Raw genomic sequence first — 21,965 nt, forward strand, 5'->3', positions numbered from 1 at the left:
GCAATTAGGTAAGTGCTAATCATGCCAAGAAAATGCTAAGAACTCCAATAGTAATCATCTGTGACAACTACCAACCACTTAGTAACACCATAGTAACCACCCATAATACCTTAGCAACCACCCTGAACACCCTAGCAACTGCATAGCAACTCCCTAGCAACCACCTAAAATACCCTACTAACCATCTAGCAACACCATAGCAACCACCCAGAACACCCTAGCAACTGCCTAGCAACGCCCTAGCAACCACCCAGAATACCCTAGCAACTGCCTAGCAACGCCCTAGCAACCACCAAGAATACCCTAGCAACCGCCTAGCAACCACCCAGAATACCCTAGCAACCGCCTAGCAACACCATAGCAAACACCCAGAATACCCTAGCAACTGCCTAGCAACACCCTAGCAACCGCCTAGCAACACCATAGCAACCACCCAGAACACCCTAGCAACTGCCTAGCAACGCCATAGCAACCACCCAGAACACCCTAGCAACTACCCAGAATACCCTAGCAACCGCCTAGCAACACCATAGCAACCCCCCAGAATACCCTAGCAACTGCCTAGAAACGCCCTAGCAACCACCCAGAATACCCTAGCAACGCCCTAGCAACCACCCAGAATACCCTAGCAACCGCCTAGCAACGCCATAGCAACCCACCAGAATACCCTAGTAACGCCCTAGCAACCACCCAGAACACCCTATAAACTGCCTAGCAACGCCATAGCAACCACCCAGAAAACCCTAGCAACTGCCTAGCAACGCCCTAGCAACCACCAATAATACCCTAGCAACCACCCAGAATACCCTAGCAACCGCCTAGCAACACCATAGCAACCCCCCAGAATACCCTAGCAACTGCCTAGCAACGCCCTAGCAACCACCAATAATACCCTAGCAACCACCCAGAATACCCTAGCAACCGCCTAGCAACACCATAGCAACCACCAATAATACCCTAGCAACCACCCAGAATACCCTAGCAACTGCCTAGCAACGCCCTAGCAACCACCAATAATACCCTAGCAACCACCCATAATACCCTAGCAACCGCCTAGCAACACCATAGCAACCCCCCAGAATACCCTAGCAACACCCTAGCAACCACCTGAACAACACGAATAAGCCTTATCTCAGCACCAGAACATCGTACAGACATGTTTGTTGGCTCGTATGCAATCATGTACCACATTCTATCAACCGAGTGGCGAGTTTTGCCACTGCAAGCACCATTTCACATTTTCTTCAGGAAATGTACATTCTAGTTATTCTTATTATTATTCTGGACAAAGTTTGGCGCGAAACTCGCCCCGCACCGTTTGTCACAGACCCCTGAGTAAGGTGTCAAATCGACCGGCTCATTGAGGAGAGGTGTGCTATGACTTTTCTAAGCGATCGGGTGTACGATGTTCGCACAGCGGACGAAAAAGCGGCCAAAAAAGTCCCATTGACTTTACATTGGGAGTTCTAAAAATATTTGAATCCCAACTGCCGTTTTCACACACACAGACTCCAAAGGGCCTGACAGCCCTGCGTCTCTCCCTCTCTCTCTCCCTCAGAGGATTTATATTATCAAGCAGCCAATAAGTAATGGCCTAAAATCTTCATAGCCACACCCTAGCAACCAGTTTCAGCACCCTAGCAACCACTAAGAGCTCCCTAGCAACCACCCTAAACCAAAAAAAAATGTTTTTTACATTTTTTTGTATTTTTTAACGCAATATTACACTCGTGGCCTTGCGATATTGCTCCATGCTTGTGCCTATTTGGCCATAGGCACGAGGCCGCAGGCCGAGTGCCGTACTGAAGGCACTCGTTATTAAAGATTTTAATAACTCTATAAAAACTCCATAGTAACCATCTTTGACAACTACCAACCACCTAGTAACACCATAGCAACTAAAAAAAATACCTTAGCAACCATCCTGAACACCCTAGCAACATCTAGAAACGCTCTAGTAACCACCAAAAATACCGTAGCAACCACCCAGAACACCCTAGCAACTGTCTAGCAACCCCCCAGAACACCTAGCAACTGCCTAGCAACCACCCAGAACACCCTAGCAACTGCCTAGCAACGCCCTAGCATCCACCCAAAATACCATAGCAACTGCCTAGCAACACCATAGCAACCACCCAGAACACCCTAGCAACCACCAAGAATACCCTAACAACGCCCTAGCAACCACCCAGAATACCCTAGCAACACCATAGCAACCACCCAGAATACCCTAGCAACAGCCTAGCAACCACCCAGAATACCCTAGCAACACCATAGCAACCACCCAGAATACCCTAGCAACAGCCTAGCAACCACCCAGAATACCCTAGCAACAGCCTAGCAACCACCCAGAATACCCTAGCAACACCATAGCAACCACCAAGAATACCCTAACAACGCCCTAGCAACCACCCAGAATACCCTAGCAACACCATAGCAACCACCACGAATACCCTAGCAACCGCCTAGCAACCACCCAGAATACCCTAGCAACCGCCTAGCAACGCCATAGCAACCACTCAGAACACCCTAGCAACCGCCTAGCAACACCATAGCAACCACCCAGAACACCCTAGCAACTGCCTAGCAACGCCCTAGCAACCACCCAGAACACCCTAGCAACCACCCAGAACACCCTAGCAACTGCCTAGCAACGCCCTAGCAACCACCAAGAATACCCTAGCAACCGCCTAGCAACCACCCAGAATACCCTAGCAACCGCCTAGCAACGCCATAGCAACCACCCAGAATACCCTAGCAACTGCCTAACAACGCCCTAGCAACCACCAGTAATACCCTAGCAAATGCCTAGCAACCCCCCAGAATACCCTAGCAACCGCCTAGCAACGCCATAGCAACCACTCAGAACACCCTAGCAACTGCCTAGCAACGCCATAGCAACCACCCAGAATACCCTAGCAACTGCCTAACAACGCCCTAGCAACCACCAAGAATACCCTAGCAACCGCCTAGCAACCCCCCAGAATGCCCTAGCAACCACCCAGAATACCATAGCAACCGCCTAGCAACCGCCTAGCAACCACTCAGAATATCCTAGCAACCGCCTAGCAACACCATAGCAACCACCCAGAATACCCTAGCAACTGCCTAGCAACGCCCTAGCAACCACCCAGAACACCCTAGCAACCGCCTAGCAACGCCCTAGCAACCTCCCAGAACACCCTAGCAACCACCTAGCAACGCCCTAGCAACCACCCAGAATACCCTAGCAACTGCCTAGCAACGCCCTAGCAACCACCCAGAATACCCTAGCAACCGCCTAGCAACACCATAGCAACCACCCAGAATACCCTAGCAACGCCCTAGCAACCACCCAGAATACCCTAGCAACCACCTAGCAACACCATAGCAACCACCCAGAACACCATAGCAACCGCCTAGCAACGCCCTAGCAACCTCCCAGAACACCCTAGCAACCACCCAGATTACCCTAGCAACCGCCTAGCAACACCATAGCAACCACCCAGAACACCCTAGCAACCGTTTAGAGCCACATATAAACCATATTGCAACATATAGAACCTATATTTCAGCTCCCCAACATCGTACAGACATGGTTGTTGGCTCGTATGCAATCATGTACAACACCCTAGCAACCGAGTGGAGAGTTTTGCCACTGCAAGCACCATTTCACATTTTCTTCAGGAAATGTACATTCTAGTTATTATTCTTCTTCTTCTTTTTCTGACCGCAAATTTTCTGACTCTAACTCCTCCTAGACCGTTCAAGCTACATACTCCAAACTCGGGTCAGACCTTCATACTGTTCTGACTTGGTGTGCTATATCTTTTCAGACTGATTTGACTTTCAGTTTTCTTAAAAATTAATATTAAAAACCATAAAAATCCCATAGACTTACATGGCAGACCGCTCAAATTGAGCCAAGACTACGGTGGCCCATTAGTGTACAACCCAAAAACTCAAATCTAAACTCCCTGAAGCCCTAGACTCAATTAAACTACCATTTAATTATCTATCTATCTATCTATCTATCTATCTATCTATCTATCTATCTATCTATCTATCTATCTATCTATCTATCTATCTATCTATCTATCTATCAACCTTATCTATCTATCTATCTTCAAACCTTATCTATCCATCAATCTATCTTCAAACCTTTATCTATCTATCTATCTATCTATCTATCTATCTATCTATCTATCTATCTATCTATCTATCTATCTATCTATCTATCTATCTATCTATCTATCTATCTATCTATCTTTTAACTAATCTATCTATCTATCTATCTATCTATCTATCTATCTATCTATCTATCTATCTATCTATCTATCTATCTTTTTAACTAATCTATCTATCTATCTATCTATCTATCTATCTTTTTAACTAATCTATCTATCTATCTATCTATCTATCTATCTATCTATCTATCTATCTATCTATCTATCTATCTATCTATCTATCTATCTATCTATCTATCTATCTTTTTAACTAACTAATCAATCTTTTTTTTTTAACTAAATAATCCATCTTTCTTTCTTTTTAACGAACTAATCCATCTTTCTTTCTAACTAATATATCTTTCTTTCTTTCATTCTAACCAATCTATCTTTCTTTCATTCTAACTAATCTATCTATCTTTCTTTCTAAAAAATCTATCTTTCTATCTAATCTTTCTTTCTAACTAATCCATCTTTCTTTCTTTCTTTCTTTCTAACTAATCAATCTTTTTTCTTTCTCTCTCACTAATCTATCTTTCTTTCTAACTAATTAGTCTTTCTTTCTTTCTTTCTTTCTTTCTTTCTTTCTTTCTTTCTTTCTTTCTTTCTTTCTTTCTTTCTTTCTTTCTAACTAATCCACCATTTATCATTCTTTCTTTCTAACTAATATTTCTTCTTTCTTTCTAACTAATCAATCTATCTTTCTTTCTAACTAACTAATCTTTGTCTTTCTTTCTTTCTTTTTCTAACTAATCTTTCTTCTTTCTAATCTTTCTTTCTAACTTATCTTTCTATCTAATCTTTCTAACTAATCTTTCCTTCCTTTCTAACAAATCTTTCTTTTTTCTTTCTTTCTAACTAATCTTTCTTTCTTTTTTCTTTCTCTCTAGCCAATCTTTCTTCTTTCTTTCTAGCTAATCTTTCTTTTTTCTTTTTCTTTCTTTCTAACTAATCTTTCTTTTCTTTCTTGCTTACTTTTCTTTCTTTCTTTCACACTAATCTTTCTTTTTTCTTTCTTACTTTTCTTTCTTTCTAACTAATATTTCTTTTTTTCTTCTTTTGTTCTAACTAATCTTTCTTTCTTTTTTCTTTTTTACTTTTCTTTCTTTCTTTCTTACTAATCTTTCTTTTTTTTTCTTTCTTTCTTTCTTTCTTTCTTTCTTTCTTTCTTTCTTCCTTTCTTCCTTTCTTTCTTTCTTTCTTTCTTTCTTTCTTTCTTTCTTTCTTTCTAACTAATCTGTCTTTCTTTCTTTCTAACTAATCTTTCTTTCTACCAGAAAGACTCGGAAGATAAAGTGATGTAACAAAGCATATATTTATTGGCAGCCCGGCAAGCATTGTAAAGTTCTTTGGCGTAGGCCCCGTCCATAGCTCGTAATCCGAGGGTAGCGGATCTGCATCTCCTGCCTGAAGACGAAGGCAGGGGCGCAGCCGACCCCCCCTAGAAGGTATGGACAGGACCATCCTGGTGGTGGTGGGGAGGATGGAGGTTGTTTTCGCGTCGGCATCTGCGAACTCAAACGTGAGTAAGTACCGATCTTTTATACAGAGGGTATAAGACGTGATTGGATAGAGATGAAGGTAATAAGTGACGTAGTGATTGAGTCTTCCTGGCAGAACTTAGCTAAAGCTTCCATTTCTACCAGAAAGACTCGGAAGATAAAGTGATGTAACAAAGCATATATTTATTGGCAGCCCGGCAAGCATTGTAAAGTTCTTTGGCGTAGGCCCCGTCCATAGCTCGTAATCCGAGGGTAGCGGATCTGCATCTCCTGCCTGAAGACGAAGGCAGGGGCGCAGCCGACCCCCAAAAGTAGGTGGATTACAGTTTTTCTCAGTCGCTTTGGTGCATTTCTCACATCACTATTTACATTTGCACAACAGTTAGTTCAACCTCCACAACATTTAGTCATTTGTGCACATCATAGTAGCAGTTTCTCATTCCTTCCAACAAATTGCAAATGCTTTTGGACATGCATCAAATGCTTTCGACTTGACTTGACTTGACTTGACAGACTTTATTGTCATTCAGTATACAACAAGTGTGTACAGAACGAAATTTCGTTTGCATAGGCCACAGTTTTTACAGTTTCAGTACAATGCAAATGTTTATGCAAAAAAATTCTGTAAACAAAATATAAATAAATATACAAATAGCAGAATGGATTAAATATTAAATATACAAATATCTAAATAGATGTATGACAGCAGTCTAGTGTAAGACCAGCAGCACTAAGTATTATTTTTTAAGTGTTCAACAGTCTGATGGCTTGGGGAAAAAAGCTGTTATAGAACCTGGTGGTCCTACACCGCATGCTGCGGAACCTCTTTCCGGAGGCCAGCAGAGTAAACAGACCATAATGGGGGTGAGAGGAGTCGCTGCAGATTTTTCTGGCCCGAGATGCACAGCGGTTCTCTGCAATGTCCTGAATGGAGGGGAGAGAAGTGCCGATGATTCTCTCTGCTGTCCTCACCACTCTTCTCACATCCTTCCAGTCAGAGGCACTACAGCCTCCACACCACACTGAGATACAGCTGGTCAAGATGCTCTCTATGGTGCTTCTGTAAAATGTGGTGAGGATAGGTGGGGGCAGATGAGCTCTTCTCATCCTCCGTAGGAAGTACATCCGCTGCTGTGCCCTCTTCACCAGTGATGCAGTGTTTACAGACCAGGTAAAATCGTGTGTGATAAGCACCCCCAGAAACTTTGTACTGCTGACCACCTCCACGGTTATGTTGTTGATGAGTAGTGGAGCATGGCTGGGCTGGTTCTTCCTGAAGTCGACAATGAGTTCTTTGGTCTTGTCGACATTCAGGATCAGGCTGTTGTCTCTGCACCAGCCCACCAACTGCTCCACCTCCTCTCTGTAGGCCAGGTCCTTGTCATCCCTGATGAGGCCTACCACTGTTGTGTCATCCGCAAATTTCACAATGTGATTAGTGGCGTGCCTAGGGACGCAATCATGTGTCATTAGAGTGAACAACAGAGGACTCAGGACACAGCCCTGAGGGGAGCCTGTACTGAGGGTGATGACGCTGGAGGTATTCTGTCCAACCCGCACTGACTGAGGTCTATCAGTGAGGAAATCAAGCAGCCAGTTCCGCAAGGGGGTGCTGAAGCCCAGAGGTTCCAGTTTGTCTACCAGGTGTTGAGGGATGATGGAATTAAAAGCTGAACTGAAGTCCAGGAACAACAGCCTAACATGCGTGTTCTTCTCCTCCAGATGTGCGAGGCTCAAGTGTAGAGCGGAGGAGATGGCATCCTCAGTGGAGCGATTTGGCCGGTAGGCAAACTGAAAGGGGTCCAGCGTGGGAGGGAGTCTGGAGATGATGTAGTCTTTGACCAGCCTTTCAAAGCACTTCATTATGATGGAAGTCAGTGCGATGGGCCGGTAGTCATTTAGAGAGGTGATCCGAGATTTTTTAGGCACTGGGATAATGGTGGCGGTCTTTAGGCACGATGGCACTGTGGCTTGGTCTAGCGAGGTGTTAAAAATATCCGTCAGAACACAAGCCAGCTGGTCTGCACAGTCCTTGAGCACTCGCCCCTGTATGTTATCAGGGCCTGGGGCCTTCCGGGTGTTTACCCTCCTCAGAGACTTCCGCACATCAGCTATGTCCAGGCAAAGTGTCTTTTCTTGCTGATGGGGAACTGCTTTCTCTGCACGAGTGCTGTTTAGTGCCTCAAACCTCGCAAAAAAAATATTTAATTCATTGAGGAGGTCAGTGTCAGCTTCACCTCCAAATGGAGGAGTTACCTTGTGGTTGGTGATAGCCCGTATGCCTTTCCACATGTTGCTGATGTTGGTGGAGTCATGGAACAAGTCCTGGATTTTTTTACTGTGAGTACGCTTTGCTAACCTGATGGCACGGTTCAGATTGGCTCTTGCTGTTCTCAGAGCCTCCACGTCGCCAGACTTGAAGGCAATGTTCCGTGCTTTTAGCATCTTGCGTACTTCTGCAGTCAGCCAGGGTTTCTGATTGGCTCGGGAAATGATGGTCTTCATGATGCTGACGTCCTCTGTACATTTGCTAATGTAAGCTGACACTGATATGGCGTACTCATCAATGCTCGTATGACCGTTGTAGGTGGCAGCTGACTTGAACATGTCCCAATCAGTGCAATCAAAACAGTCCTGGAGTGCCTCCATAGCCCCCTCCGACCATATTCTCACCTGCCTCACTGTAGGTTTCCCACTGATGAGCAGGGGCTTGTATGCAGGGATAAGCATAACAGATAGATGGTCTGACAAGCCAAGTTGGGGGCGGGGGGCTGCTCTAAATGCACCTTTGATGTTTGTATAGGCCTTGTCCAATATGTTCTGTCCCCTAGTTGCGAAATCCACATGCTGGTGGAAGTGTGGGAGAACTGTTTTCATGTTGGCCTGGTTAAAATCCCCAGCAACAATGAAGATGCCCTCAGGATAAGTGGATTGCAGCTCACTGATGGTCTGATAGAGAACAGTCATAGCCACCTTCGTGTTAGCACTGGGAGGCACGTACACAGCAGTAATGATAACACAACTAAACTCTCTGGGTAGGTAGACTGGTCTGCAGATTACAGTCAAAAGCTCAATGTCTGGTGAACAATGTATTGAGACTGTCCTAGCATTTTTACACCAGTTGTTATTAGTGTAAACACACAGACCACCCCCCCGGGATTTACCACTGAGTTCGCGGCTCCTGTCGGCACGGAATGTAGCAAATCCTTCAATGCTAACAACATTATCCGGGATTGATGTGTTTAGCCATGTCTCTGTCAGGATTAAAACACAGCAGTTCCTAAACTCTTGTTTTGATGTTAGTTCCAGCTGCAGGTGATCCATTTTTCCATCCAGGGAGCGGACATTTGAGAGAAAGATAGATGGAAGCGGCGTTCTGTGGGGGTTAGCTTTTAGCCTAGCTGTTAGTCCTCCCCGACAGCCGCGTTTCCGCCTCCGGTCACACCGCCTACGCTTTCTCCTCTGTCGGCTTGTATTGGTAGGCGGGTCTACTAATCTGTCGGCTGCTGGATCTTGTCGGCGTAACACTCCGAGGCTACTTAGACACTCCTGGACACTTTTGTTTACAAATCCGAAGTCGCTGTATGGTTGTAATTCCAGTAGATGCTGGCGATCATACACTACGTGTTGAGTGGCGACTATTTCCGCCGTCATAGACAAAGTAATTTGGTCAGAAAATCCGAAACTGTTGTGAGCCCATGCAGCCGCAGCCAAACAGGGCGCCGCCATTTTTGATCATACAACTTACTGCTGTTTTATAACATTATCATTTGCTTATGTCATGTCAGTCAAAATTAACTATACTTGTGAATGCTGAATAGTCATTCCATATAAAACTAATAGTCCTCATTTCATTGATTGAGTCATTACATACAAAAATGTTGAACTAGTTGTCAAAATCTGTCATTTAAAAAAAAAAAATCCTGAAAAAGTCTCCTAAATTGAACAATTTGCAATTGAGCAAGAGATGATATTCGCTGGGATGTAGATGAAATTATGTGACTAGACAGAGAGGAACGTCTGGGTGTGCATGAATGATTACAGTCCTATGTATGTTGTATGTTCAGTTCCAATACAGTATATAGGCCTACTGCAATATTGTGTACTGTTGTGCACAGCTCTACCCAAAGGGAGTTTATGTTTGTTGTAAATAATGGTGTATTTTTTTTTTTTTTTGCACAATGCTGTGAACAAATTAGAACTGCAAAGAGCATATGCAGTAAAAATGTGAAACATACATATATTCAGTGTCTTGTACTCAGTTACCTCATAAATACAGTAATGTGTAACTTTACTGTATTTTTTCTAATGGCTGTGCAAATAGTATTTAGTGCTGTATTGAGCATTTTCAGGTAGTGTCACCAAGATCTGACTTTTATCATTGGAAAACATTTACAGAGTAAACTGTCATAATGAAAACATGACTAAGCCATTTGACTATCTTGTTCATAAACGATGGTGTCAGGACTTTTTATTTTGATGACACTGACACTTTCATTGACATAAATACTTGATTTTGAGGAATGGGCTATCCATTTTGAGCAAGTGACACGCTTTCGCAGGTTATCAACTAGGTTTTGCAGTTTGTACTAATTGTTTTGAGAACTGCATTAACTGTTGTGCAAATGTAAATAGTGTTATGAGAAATGCACCAAAGCGACTGAGAAAAACTGTAAGATCCGCCAGGACGGGGCCAGCCTCCCCCCAAAATTGGTAGATGAAAAGTATACGCACCAGTCGTGAATCCTGATGTTCCTGAAAGATAGAAAGGAGTTACCATAGTCAGTGTGATGAACGTTAAATGGATTTTCATGTGCCTATGTTTGATTATGTTTAAGAATTTTTTTTTTTTTTTTTTTTTTTTTTTTTTTTTTACCGGACGTAAACAGCCTTGTTAGACCACGCAGATATAGCTACGTTATATAGCCATGTTAGACCAGACATATACAGGCCTCGATAGACCGCACAGATATAGCCACGTTAGACCAGACATATACAGGCCTCGGTAGACCGCACAGATATAGCCACGTTAGACCGGACATATGGAGGCCTCGATAGACCGCACAGATATAGCCGCTTTAGGCCAGACATATACAGGCCTCGATAGACCACACAGATATAGCCACGTTAGACCAGACATATACAGGCCTCGGTAGACCGCACAGATATAGCCACGTTAGACCAGACATATAGAGGCCTCGATAGACCACATAGATATAGCCGCTTTAGGCCAGACATATACAGGCCTCGATAGACCACACAGATATAGCCACGTTAGGCCAGACGTACACAGGCCTCGATAGACCACACAGATATAGCCACGTTAGGCCAGACGTACACAGGCCTCGATAGACCACACAGATATAGCCACATTAGGCCAGACATATACAGGCCTCGATAGACCACACAGATATAGCCACGTTAGGCCAGACATATACAGGCCTCGATAGACCACATAGATATAGCCACGTTAGGCCGGACATATACAGGCCTCGATAGACCACACAGATATAGCCACGTTAGGCCAGACATATACAGGCCTCGATAGACCACACAGATATAGCCACGTTAGGCCAGACGTACACAGGCCTCGATAGACCACACAGATATAGCCACGTTAGGCCAGACGTACCCAGGCCTCGATATACCACACAGATATAGCCACGTTAGGACAGACGTACACAGGCCTCGATAGACCACACAGATATAGCCACGTTAGGACAGACGTACACAGGCCTCGATAGACCACACAGATATAGCCACGTTAGGACAGACGTACACAGGCCTCGATAGACCACACAGATATAGCCACGTTAGGACAGACGTACACAGGCCTCGATAGACCACACAGATATAGCCACGTTAGGACAGACGTACACAGGCCTCGATAGACCACACAGATATAGCCGCGTTAGGCCAGACGTACACAGGCCTCGATAGACCACACAGATATAGCCACGTTAGGCCAGACGTACACAGGCCTCGATAGACCACACAGATATAGCCACGTTAGGCCAGACGTACACAGGCCTCGATAGACCACACAGATATAGCCACGTTAGGCCAGACGTACACAGGCCTCGATAGACCGCACAGATATAGCCACGTTAGGACAGACGTACACAGGCCTCGATAGACCACACAGATATAGCCACGTTAGGCCAGACGTACACAGGCCTCAATAGACCACACAGATATAGCCACATTAGGCCAGACGTAGACAGGCCTCGATAGACCACACGGAAATTGCCACGTTAGGGTTTTTTTTTTTTTTTAACCACATAGAGACGAGGCCGCGCAAGGCCGTTAGCGTAACACCACCACCAGTATTTGCATGGAATTTACTTGAATCGTTACTGAAGAGCTTGCTGAGCTTCCAGAATGGTTTTAGAATCAGTTCTTAATAAAGGCTCGAATGCGGAAGGAACCATCTGTCCAGTACCCTGTTAATACAGAGTTCTCGTGAGAGCGCAAGTTATTCGGGTATCGAGCAATGGAGCTCATTAGATATGCCCCTCGATCTGAGCTGCACCAATCACATCGGGTTAATTTATATAGCGGGCCAGAGGCGAGTTAAACAGATGACGACGGCGATGTGACGTCATAGTCATAGTAGTAAACATTGCAAATGCCTATGGATAAATACCAATTGTTTGAAACGGCATTGGTCGCTACAATGAACGGGTTAGACTTGGCTTTTTCTCTTAAAGAAGAACAGAAGACGGTGCTCGAATCGTACTTTTGCAAGAATGACATTTTGGTGTTTTGCCAACCAGATACAGTAAGAGTCTAATCTACCAGTTTGCTCTGCTGGTAGCGTATGGGGTTTATGGTTGTGATTGGTCGTAGTGTTATCCAATTGTGAGCAGTGAGACTTTCAAATGCATGTTTGAACGTTAAGCTAAAGTTTTGAAAAAGTCTGTGAGAGAGTAATCAAAGCTTCAGAACGAGCTGTTGAATCTCCACCCCCTGTTCCGGGAGCAGCAGCCCGACTGTCTCCAAAGGGACAGACAAAACTATGCACTCTACTCACCCTCAATGACAATACCAGCATGGTATATGAAAATATCTTTGGAGCATTCCAAGTCAACCCGTCACACACAACCTGGGGACACTGAAGACATATCGATTTCGTATTTGTAGACGAGGCAGGAACAGCCGGCCGTTATCAGGATGAGAATAAAGGAATCTGAAAGAAACTAACATTATAAACAATACTGCAGAAATAAGCTTTTAAGGTGTAGGGAGCCACGCCTCAGTGATATACGGTCTAGCTGGTTTGAGCAGAACGATTTACTCACATGATCACTGTTAGAGAAGGCAGGGTAATGGATAAGGGTTGCTGACGGCGAGCCACCTGAAGACTAAGTGCGTAGCTATAGCAGTGCAGCGCAATGGTCAGGAATGTGCTCGCGCGACCTTAATCATGAAATTGGAGACTACGGATTACCAGATAAACGTCTCCGGAATAGCATGATCGTCTAACAAGAAGATCTGCCTTAATGATGCAACCGAGCTTCGTTAGCACATGCAACATAAGTTTTGCCACCACTTCGAACCCAGAAGGATGTTAGCAGTCGCTATATGATGATTACTGTAAGGCATGAATGAACGAAGCCTGAGCAGGCTCAATAATTTATCTGACATTTGCTGAACAAAATTTCCAAATCTAAGATCAGATATACATCCTTCGTTTAGCTGAATTGGGTCACTTAATTAACAGTGAGTGGGCCAATGTTACCGATGAGAGATGATGCCCTGCCTTGAAGAGATACTATTATTGAATTTTTGTTTATTTATTTATTTATTTATTTTTTATATAACCACTTAATCTTATTAATCTTAGTACGATACATACCTAAAGTAAGGTGACAGCATATGGTTAAGATACTACCTCAATCACACTTGTTATTCTGAGTGTAGAATATTTCTCAGCTGCACAGCGTACACCTGATATTACTCTCGAGTTGCTCTTGTATGAATTAAGTTTAATTCACGGCCGAGAGATCGCTGCCCGAGTCAACCAGGTGAGTCCCTTAAATCGTAAAATATCTGAACATTAAATCATACAGATGAGCAAATGTAATGTCACTCGAGTCTTCTTGACTGTGACTTTACTGGTAATTGGTTTGAATTATATCATTTAAACTCATAACGATTAGTTCTACTGAGTTAAGCGCATTTTGGCAAAGTCTGTGACCTTTGACCTGAGCATCCTTTGTCTGCCTTCTTTGTACTTTTAATATCAAATGGCCTATTATGTAAATATTCTATGATATGTATTGTTGGACTAAAGTTTTTGTCGAGAACATTTGTGTTACAGCGATTGTAACATGTTAGGCTACTGAAGAACTTAATGAAAGTATGAAAGATCTTGTTTTAACGACATGAATTGCTGTTCTTATTTTTAGAATAGATATTTATATTACAGAAACGAGCTGAGATATGCGTAAAATATCTCCCCCTTTGATTGGTTAAAGGCTACAATCATCAACCGTAAGTATAAGTCAAGATCGCCCCGGCGGTCGGGTAGCGATTGACAAAACATGTCCATATGTGCCGAAGAATAATGAATTCAGAAAATGGCGTAAAACGAGTTGAATGCCTAGCTGCTCCTTTAAGATGGAAGGCACTCTCACAAAGTGAGTGGCAGATGAGATGAGGAGCGCGAGCTGTAAAATATAGGGCATATGCCTAAAGCCGATTTAATATCTTAGTTGCTCTTAAGCTTATTTTAATTATATTCAGCAACCAGTTGCTAGTATTTTGCAACTGCCCGTGAGTGCGTGGAATCGACAACGCTGAAAATAGATTACCATTGCGCTGTGGGATATCGTGTTACATGAATCTTTGCATACACTTGCAACGACCATTTTAGCGACCTATCCAGCCCTACTGTTTAGAGCGTTGTATGTTGCGTTGCAGACTGCAGTACTGTATGTCGGTAATTCATTTATTCATTCATTCATACATTTAATTATTTATTTATTTATTAAGAAAACACGTCACCACAGTCGACATTTGAACTTTACCGCTGATTAAGGAAACAGTAGAGTAGCAAGTGAATATACTTACCGGAATGAAGTTTAATCATAGTAAAATGGGACATGTAAACAGAGGCCGCTGAAAGCGCCGACGTAAAAGCCTTGAAAGTGGAACTTGAACTTTAAAAACCTTGAGTGAATATCGTCTCTCATGAGATTCAAGCCGCCACGCTCTTGTTTCCTACACGATCGTGTGTCGCACTCGAACGCCGCGAAAGTTGCTGAGATCAAACAGGATCAATCAACGATATGACTGTGTTGTTATGATTGAAATGCGAGTGAGTGAACGCCGGCATCGGTTTCTCCGAACTGAATGGAAGCGTAATAGGCAGCGTCAGCATCTACGATCCTGTTTTCGCGTCGGCATCTGCGAACTCAAACGTGAGTAAGTACCGATCTTTTATACAGAGGGTATAAGACGTGATTGGATAGAGATGAAGGTAATAAGTGACGTAGTGATTGAGTCTTCCTGGCAGAACTTAGCTAAAGCTTCCATTTCTTTCTTTCTACCTAATCTTACTTTCTTTCTTTCTAGCTAATCTTTCTTTCTTTCTTTCTTTCTAGCTAATCTTTCTTTTTTCTTTTTCTTTCTTTCTAACTAATCTTTCTTTTCTTTCTTGCTTACTTTTCTTTCTTTCTTTCTAACTAATCTTTCCTTTTTCTTCCTTTCTTACTTTTCTTTCTTTCTAACTAATCTTTCTTTTTTTCTTTCTTCTTTCGTTCTAACTAATCTTTCTTTCTTTTTTCTTTCTTACTTTAATTTCTTTCTTACTAATCTTGCTTTTTTCTTTCTTTCTAACTAATCTTTCTTTCTTTCTTTCTTTCTTTCTTTCTTTCTTTCTTTCTTTCTTTCTTTCTTTCTTTCTTTCTAACTAATCTTTCTTTCTTTTTTCTTTCTTTCTTTCTTACTTTCTTTCTTTCTTTCTTTCTTTCTAACTTTTCTTTCTTTCTAACTAATCTTTCTTTCTATCTTTCTTTCTAACTAATCTGTCTTTCTTTCTTTCTACCTAATCTTTCTTTCTTTCTTTCTTTCTTTCTTTCTTTCTTTCTTTCTTTCTTTCTTTCTTTCTTTCTTTCTTTCTTTCTTTCTTTCTTTCTTTCTTTCTACCTAATCTTTCTTTCTTTCTACCTAATCTTTCTTTCTTTCTTTCTTTCTTTCTTTCTTTCTTTCTTTCTTTCTAGCTAATCTTTCTTTCTTTTTTCTTTCATTCTTTCTTTCTACCTAATCTTTCTTTCTTTCTTTCTTTCTTTCTTTCTTTCTTTCTTTCTTTCTTTCTTTCTTTCTTTCTTTCTTTCTTTCTTTCTTTCTTTCTTTCTTTCTTTCTTTCTTTCTTTCTTTCTTTCTTTCTTTCTTTCTACCTAATCTTTTTCTTTCTTTCTTTCTACCTAATCTTTCTTTCATTCTTTCTTTCTACCTAATCTTTCTTTCTTTCTTTCTTTCATTCTTTCTTTCTTTATACCTAATCTTTCTTTCTTTCTAACTAATCTTTCTTTCTTTTTTCTTTCTTTCTTTCTAGCTTTTCTTTCTTAACTAATTTATCAATCAAAATTTAAACTACTTTAAACTTCAAACTACTTCAAACTTCTAACTACTTTAAACTTCTAACTACTTTAGCGAATCTTTCTTTCTTTCTTTCTAGCTAATCTATCTTTTTTCTTTTTCTTTCTTTCTAACTAATCATTCTTTTCTTTCTTGCTTACTTTTCTTTCTTTCTTTCTAACTAATCTTTCTTTTTTCTTCCTTTCTTCCTTTTCTTTCTTTCTAACTAATCTTTCTTTTTTTCTTTCTTCTTTCGTTCTAACTAATCTTTCTTTCTTTTTTCTTTCTTACTTTAATTTCTTTCTCACTAATCTTGCTTTTTTCTTTCTTTCTAACTAATCTTTCTTTCTTTTTTCTTTTTTTCTTTCTTTCTTTCTTTCTTTATACCTAATCTTTCTTTCTTTCTTTCTTTCTTTCTTTCTTTCTTTCTTTCTTTCTTTCTTTCTTTCTTTCTTTCTTTCTAACTAATCTTTCTTTCTTTCTTTCTTTCTTTCTTTCTTTCTTTCTTTCTTTCTTTCTTTCTTTCTTTCTTTCTTTCTAACTAATCTTTTTCTTTTTTCTTTCTTTCTTTCTTTCTTTCTTTCTTTCTTTCTTTCTTTCTTTCTTTCTTTCTTTCTTTCTTTCTTTCTTTCTTTCTTTCTTTCTTTCTTTCTAGCTAATCTTTCTTTCTTTTTTCTTTCATTCTTTCTTTCTACCTAATCTTTTTTCTTTCTTTCTTTCTTTCTACCTAATCTTTCTTTCTTTCTTTCTTTCTTTCTTTCTTTCTTTCTTTCTTTCTTTCTTTCTTTCTTTCTTTCTTTCTTTCTTTCTTTCTTTCTTTCTTTCTACCTAATCTTTTTCTTTCTTTCTTTCTACCTAATCTTTCTTTCATTCTTTCTTTCTACCTAATCTTTCTTTCTTTCTTTCTTTCTTTCTTTCTTTCTTTCTTTCTTTCTTTCTTTCTTTCTTTCTTTCTTTCTTTCTTTCTTTCTTTCTACCTAATCTTTCTTTCTTTCTTTCTAACTAATCTTTCTTTCTTTTTTCTTTCTTTCTTTCTTTCTAACTTTTCTTTCTTTCTAACTAATTTATCAATCAAAATTTAAACTACTTTAAACTTCAAACTACTTCAAACTTCTAACTACTTTAAACTTCTAACTACTTTAGCTAATCTTTCTTTCTTTCTTTCTAGCTAATCTTTCTTTTTTCTTTTTTTTCTTTCTAACTAATCATTATTTTCTTTCTTGCTTACTTTTCTTTCTTTCTTTCTAACTAATCTTTCTTTTTTCTTCCTTTCTTCCTTTTCTTTCTTTCTAACTAATCTTTCTTTTTTTTCTTTCTTCTTTCGTTCTAACTAATCTTTCTTTCTTTTTTCTTTCTTACTTTAATTTCTTTCTTACTAATCTTGCTTTTTTCTTTCTTTCTAACTAATCTTTCTTTCTTTCTTTCTTTCTTTCTTTCTTTCTAACTAATCTTTCTTTCTTTCTTTCTTTCTAACTAATCTTTCTTTCTTTTTTCTTTCTTTCTTTCTACCTAATCTTTCTTTCTTTCTTTCTTTCTTTCTTTCTTTCTTTCTTTCTTTCTTTCTTTCTTTCTTTCTTTCTTTCTTTCTTTCTTTCTTTCTTTCTACCTAATCTTTCTTTCTTTCTTTCTTTCTACCTAATCTTTCTTTCTTTCTTTCTTTCTTTCTTTCTTTCTTTCTTTCTTTCTTTCTTTCTTTCTTTCTAGCTAATCTTTCTTTTTTCTTTCATTCTTTCTTTCTACCTAATCTTTTTCTTTCTTTCTTTCTACCTAATCTTTCTTTCTTTCTTTCTACCTAATCTTTCTTTCTTTCTTTCTAGCTAATCTTTCTTTCTTTCTTTCTTTCTTTCTTTCTTTCTTTCTTTCTTTCTTTCTAGCTAATCTTTCTTTTTTCTTTCATTCTTTCTTTCTACCTAATCTTTTTCTTTCTTTCTTTCTACCTAATCTTTCTTTCTTTCTTTCTTTCTTTCTTTCTTTCTTTCTTTCTTTCTTTCTTTCTTTCTTTCTTTCTTTCTTTCTTTCTTTCTTTCTTTCTTTCTTTCTTTCTACCTAGTCTTTTTCTTTCTTTCTTTCTACCTAATCTTTTTCTTTCTTTCTTTCTACCTAATCTTTCTTTATTTTTCTTTCATTCTTTCTACCTAATCTTTCTTTATTTTTTCTTTCATTCTTTCTTTCTTTCTACCTAATCTTTCTTTATTTCTTTCTTTCTTTCTTTCTTTCTTTCTTTATACCTAATCTTTCTTTCTTTCTTTCTAACTGATCTTTCTTTCTTTTTTCTTTCTTTCTTTCTAACTTTTCTTTCTTTCTAACTATTCTTTCTTTCTAACTAATTTATCAATAAAAATTTAAACTACTTTAAACTTCAAACTACTTCAAACTTCTAACTTTAAACTTCTAACTACTTTTAACTTCTTCAAACTCTCTGGTCCGGCTTTCTCAAGCCAACTTAAAGTTTGTCCAACAAACTTTTTTTTCTAGTTATTACAGTTTTTACAATCACTTTGTTACTATTTTCAGAACCTTGATGTCATTTTTCACAACTCTAGACACAAAACTCACAACCAATGATCAAAATGCACATTTTTCAAAACTCTAACCCTTTTCTCAATTGCTTGGATACAATACACATAAAACTTAGATCATTTGTTCATTCAACAAAAATCACCTGTTCAATATGACACAACTTAACATCAAAGTACTGCTATTTCAAAAGGCAATTCACACATTACATTTCAAATGAGTGTCTATTCATTTCCTTACATTGATCTAACTATCAATTGATACAACTGCTCAAAATGATAAGAAACTATTGCATTACTCTGAATGCATAGTTGTATGGAAACAGACAAACAATCTTCCATGTTTACTAAATCATGAAAGTTTCAAGATAACGATATTCATTGTCACCAATTACAGTTTTTTACAATCACTTTGTTACTATTTTCAGAACCTTGATGTCATTTTTCACAACTCTAGACACAAAACTCACAACCAATGATCAAAATGCACATTTTTCAAAACTCTAACCCTTTTCTCAATTGCTTGGATACAATACACATAAAACTTAGATCATTTGTTCATTCAACAAAAATCACCTGTTCAATATGACACAACTTAACATCAAAGTACTACTATTTCAAAAGGCAATTCACACATTACATTTCAAATGAGTGTCTATTCATTTCCTTACATTGATCTAACTATCAATTGATACAACTGCTCAAAATGATAAGAAACTATTGCATTACTCTGAATGCATAGTTGTATGGAAACAGACAAACAATCTTCCATGTTTACTAAATCATGAAAGTTTCAAGATAACGATATTCATTGTCACCAATTAGCATGGAGCATGAACCAATTAGACTACAATATCCATGGATGTAGCCTAATATTTGATCATACTGCTTCATCAGACACTGTGTCTATGGTCCCAAACACTGTACTACCTTTTCAGACTATGTACAGTATTGACAGCACTGCACTGTATAGATCATCACTCCTGTTCTGTTTCTTACAGTACAAGCAAGCAAGTTGAGGAACACTGCATTTGATGTTTTACAGTACTGTCTTTTCTTTTCTATTTCATAGCTAATTATTTTTTGCTTTGATTCAAATAAACCTATGTTGTGATTGTACTGTAGTGTTTTGCATCAATATATTACAAACTTTGTTCAATGATTCCACTGTAGTATTCTCTCTATTACTGCAGTGCCTTTACAGAGATGTATTTACTGTACATGTAGTGCCATAATGAAACCTGTATCACCTATTTTGTTCTACAATATTTAATGATTGTACGAACAATGACACAATGAAACTATCAGTTGCTTGTGTGTGGGTGATCTATAGTTATGTCTCAACGGTATTTCACAGTAAATTAGTTTTTTGAACCAATGATTGTGCAAGTGCAAGATTTCTTTAAAGATGTGAATGCACAATGCAGTGTTTTGAACATTAGATAGCCTGTGTTACAAGTGATAACCGTTTTGAGTTTTGTGTCTAGAGTTTTGAAAAATGACATCAAGGTTCTGAAAATAGTAGCAAAGTGATTGTAAAAAACTGTATTATTGGATTGGTTGATTAATATAAAAAATTGACAGTCCAACAATAGGCATGGGAAGTTAGGGTTGTCTTTGCTTCACTTATCGAGACAGCCAGCACGTCTGTCTGTGCCAGTAGCACTTTTAGCCAGCGGCGGAGCTTCAGCAACCTGATGGGTTGAGGTTCTGTCCCCAACCAGCGTGTCTTTGATAGCTCAGATGGTAGAGCGGAGCACTATAGATGGCAAGTTGGCAATCCTTAGGTTGCTGGTTCAACTCTGGCTCGAAGGAGGTCTTTTTCACAACACGCAAACATTTCCTTGGCCGTCAGCGCTTGAGTTTGTGGTGCGGCATTTTGCAATCCCGACCGCTTCTGGAGGGCAAAAGCCCATAGCCGTTTTTTTATTTCGTTTTATTAGCCCATAGTTTTTGTTATTATTATTATTGGATTGGTTGATTAATATAAAAAATTGACAGTCCAACAATAGGCTGCTTTGTCAGTGGGATAACGGTTACCATACATTACCATGCGTCTTTTCAAATGCATTGCATGAGTACTGTCACAAGGACCTTGCTTTACGACCAGCTTATAGTGTCTTTTATGCCATCGCAGGAATGGAAGGAAACTGAACCCCCTGGGCGAGGCAAAGGAGAGCTTCCTCTGGTGAGCCTGGTGAAATTGAATTCAGTAAACAATCCCTTCGGATCATTCCCATGTTCTTAAAGGGGGTGGTCACACAATAAAAGCCAAAGGGCCTGCTCCAGGCGGGAGGAAGATCCCATATGGTCTAGCGGTCAGGATTCCTGGTTTTCACCCAGGCGGCCCGGGTTCGACTCCCGGTATGGGAAGTTAGGGTTGTCTTTGCTTCACTTATCGAGACAGCCAGCACGTCTGTCTGTGCCAGTAGCACTTTTAGCCAGCGGCGGAGCTTCAGCAACCTGATGGGTTGAGGTTCTGTCCCCAACCAGCGTGCCTTTGATAGCTCAGATGGTAGAGCGGAGCACTATAGATGGCAAGTTGGCAATCCTTAGGTTGCTGGTTCAACTCCGGCTCGAAGGAGGTCTTTTTCACAACACGCAAACATTTCCTTGGCCGTCAGCGCTTGAGTTTGTGGTGCGGCATTTTGCAATCACGACCGCTGCTGGAGGGCAAAAGCCCATAGCCGTTTTTATTATTTCGTTTTATTAGCCCATAGTTTTTGTTATTATTATTATTGGATTGGTTGATTAATATAAAAAATTGACAGTCCAACAATAGGCATGGGAAGTTAGGGTTGTCTTTGCTTCACTTATCGAGACAGCCAGCACGTCTGTCTGTGCCAGTAGCACTTTTAGCCAGCGGCGGAGCTTCAGCAACCTGATGGGTTGAGGTTCTGTCCCCAACCAGCGTACCTTTGATAGCTCAGCTGGTAGAGTGGAGCTCCATAGATGGCAAGTTGGCAATCCTTAGGTTGCTGGTTCAACTCTGGCTCGAAGGAGGTCTTTTTCACAACACGCAAACATTTCCTTGGCCGTCAGCGCTTCAGTTTGTGGTGCGGCATTTTGCAATCCCGACCGCTGCTGGAGGGCAAAAGCCCATAGCCGTTTTTTTTATTTCGTTTTATTAGCCCATAGTTTTTGTTATTATTATTATT

This window comes from Scardinius erythrophthalmus (assembly GCF_964197995.2).
Source record: "Scardinius erythrophthalmus genome assembly, chromosome: 7".
Lineage (NCBI taxonomy): Eukaryota > Metazoa > Chordata > Actinopteri > Cypriniformes > Leuciscidae > Scardinius > Scardinius erythrophthalmus.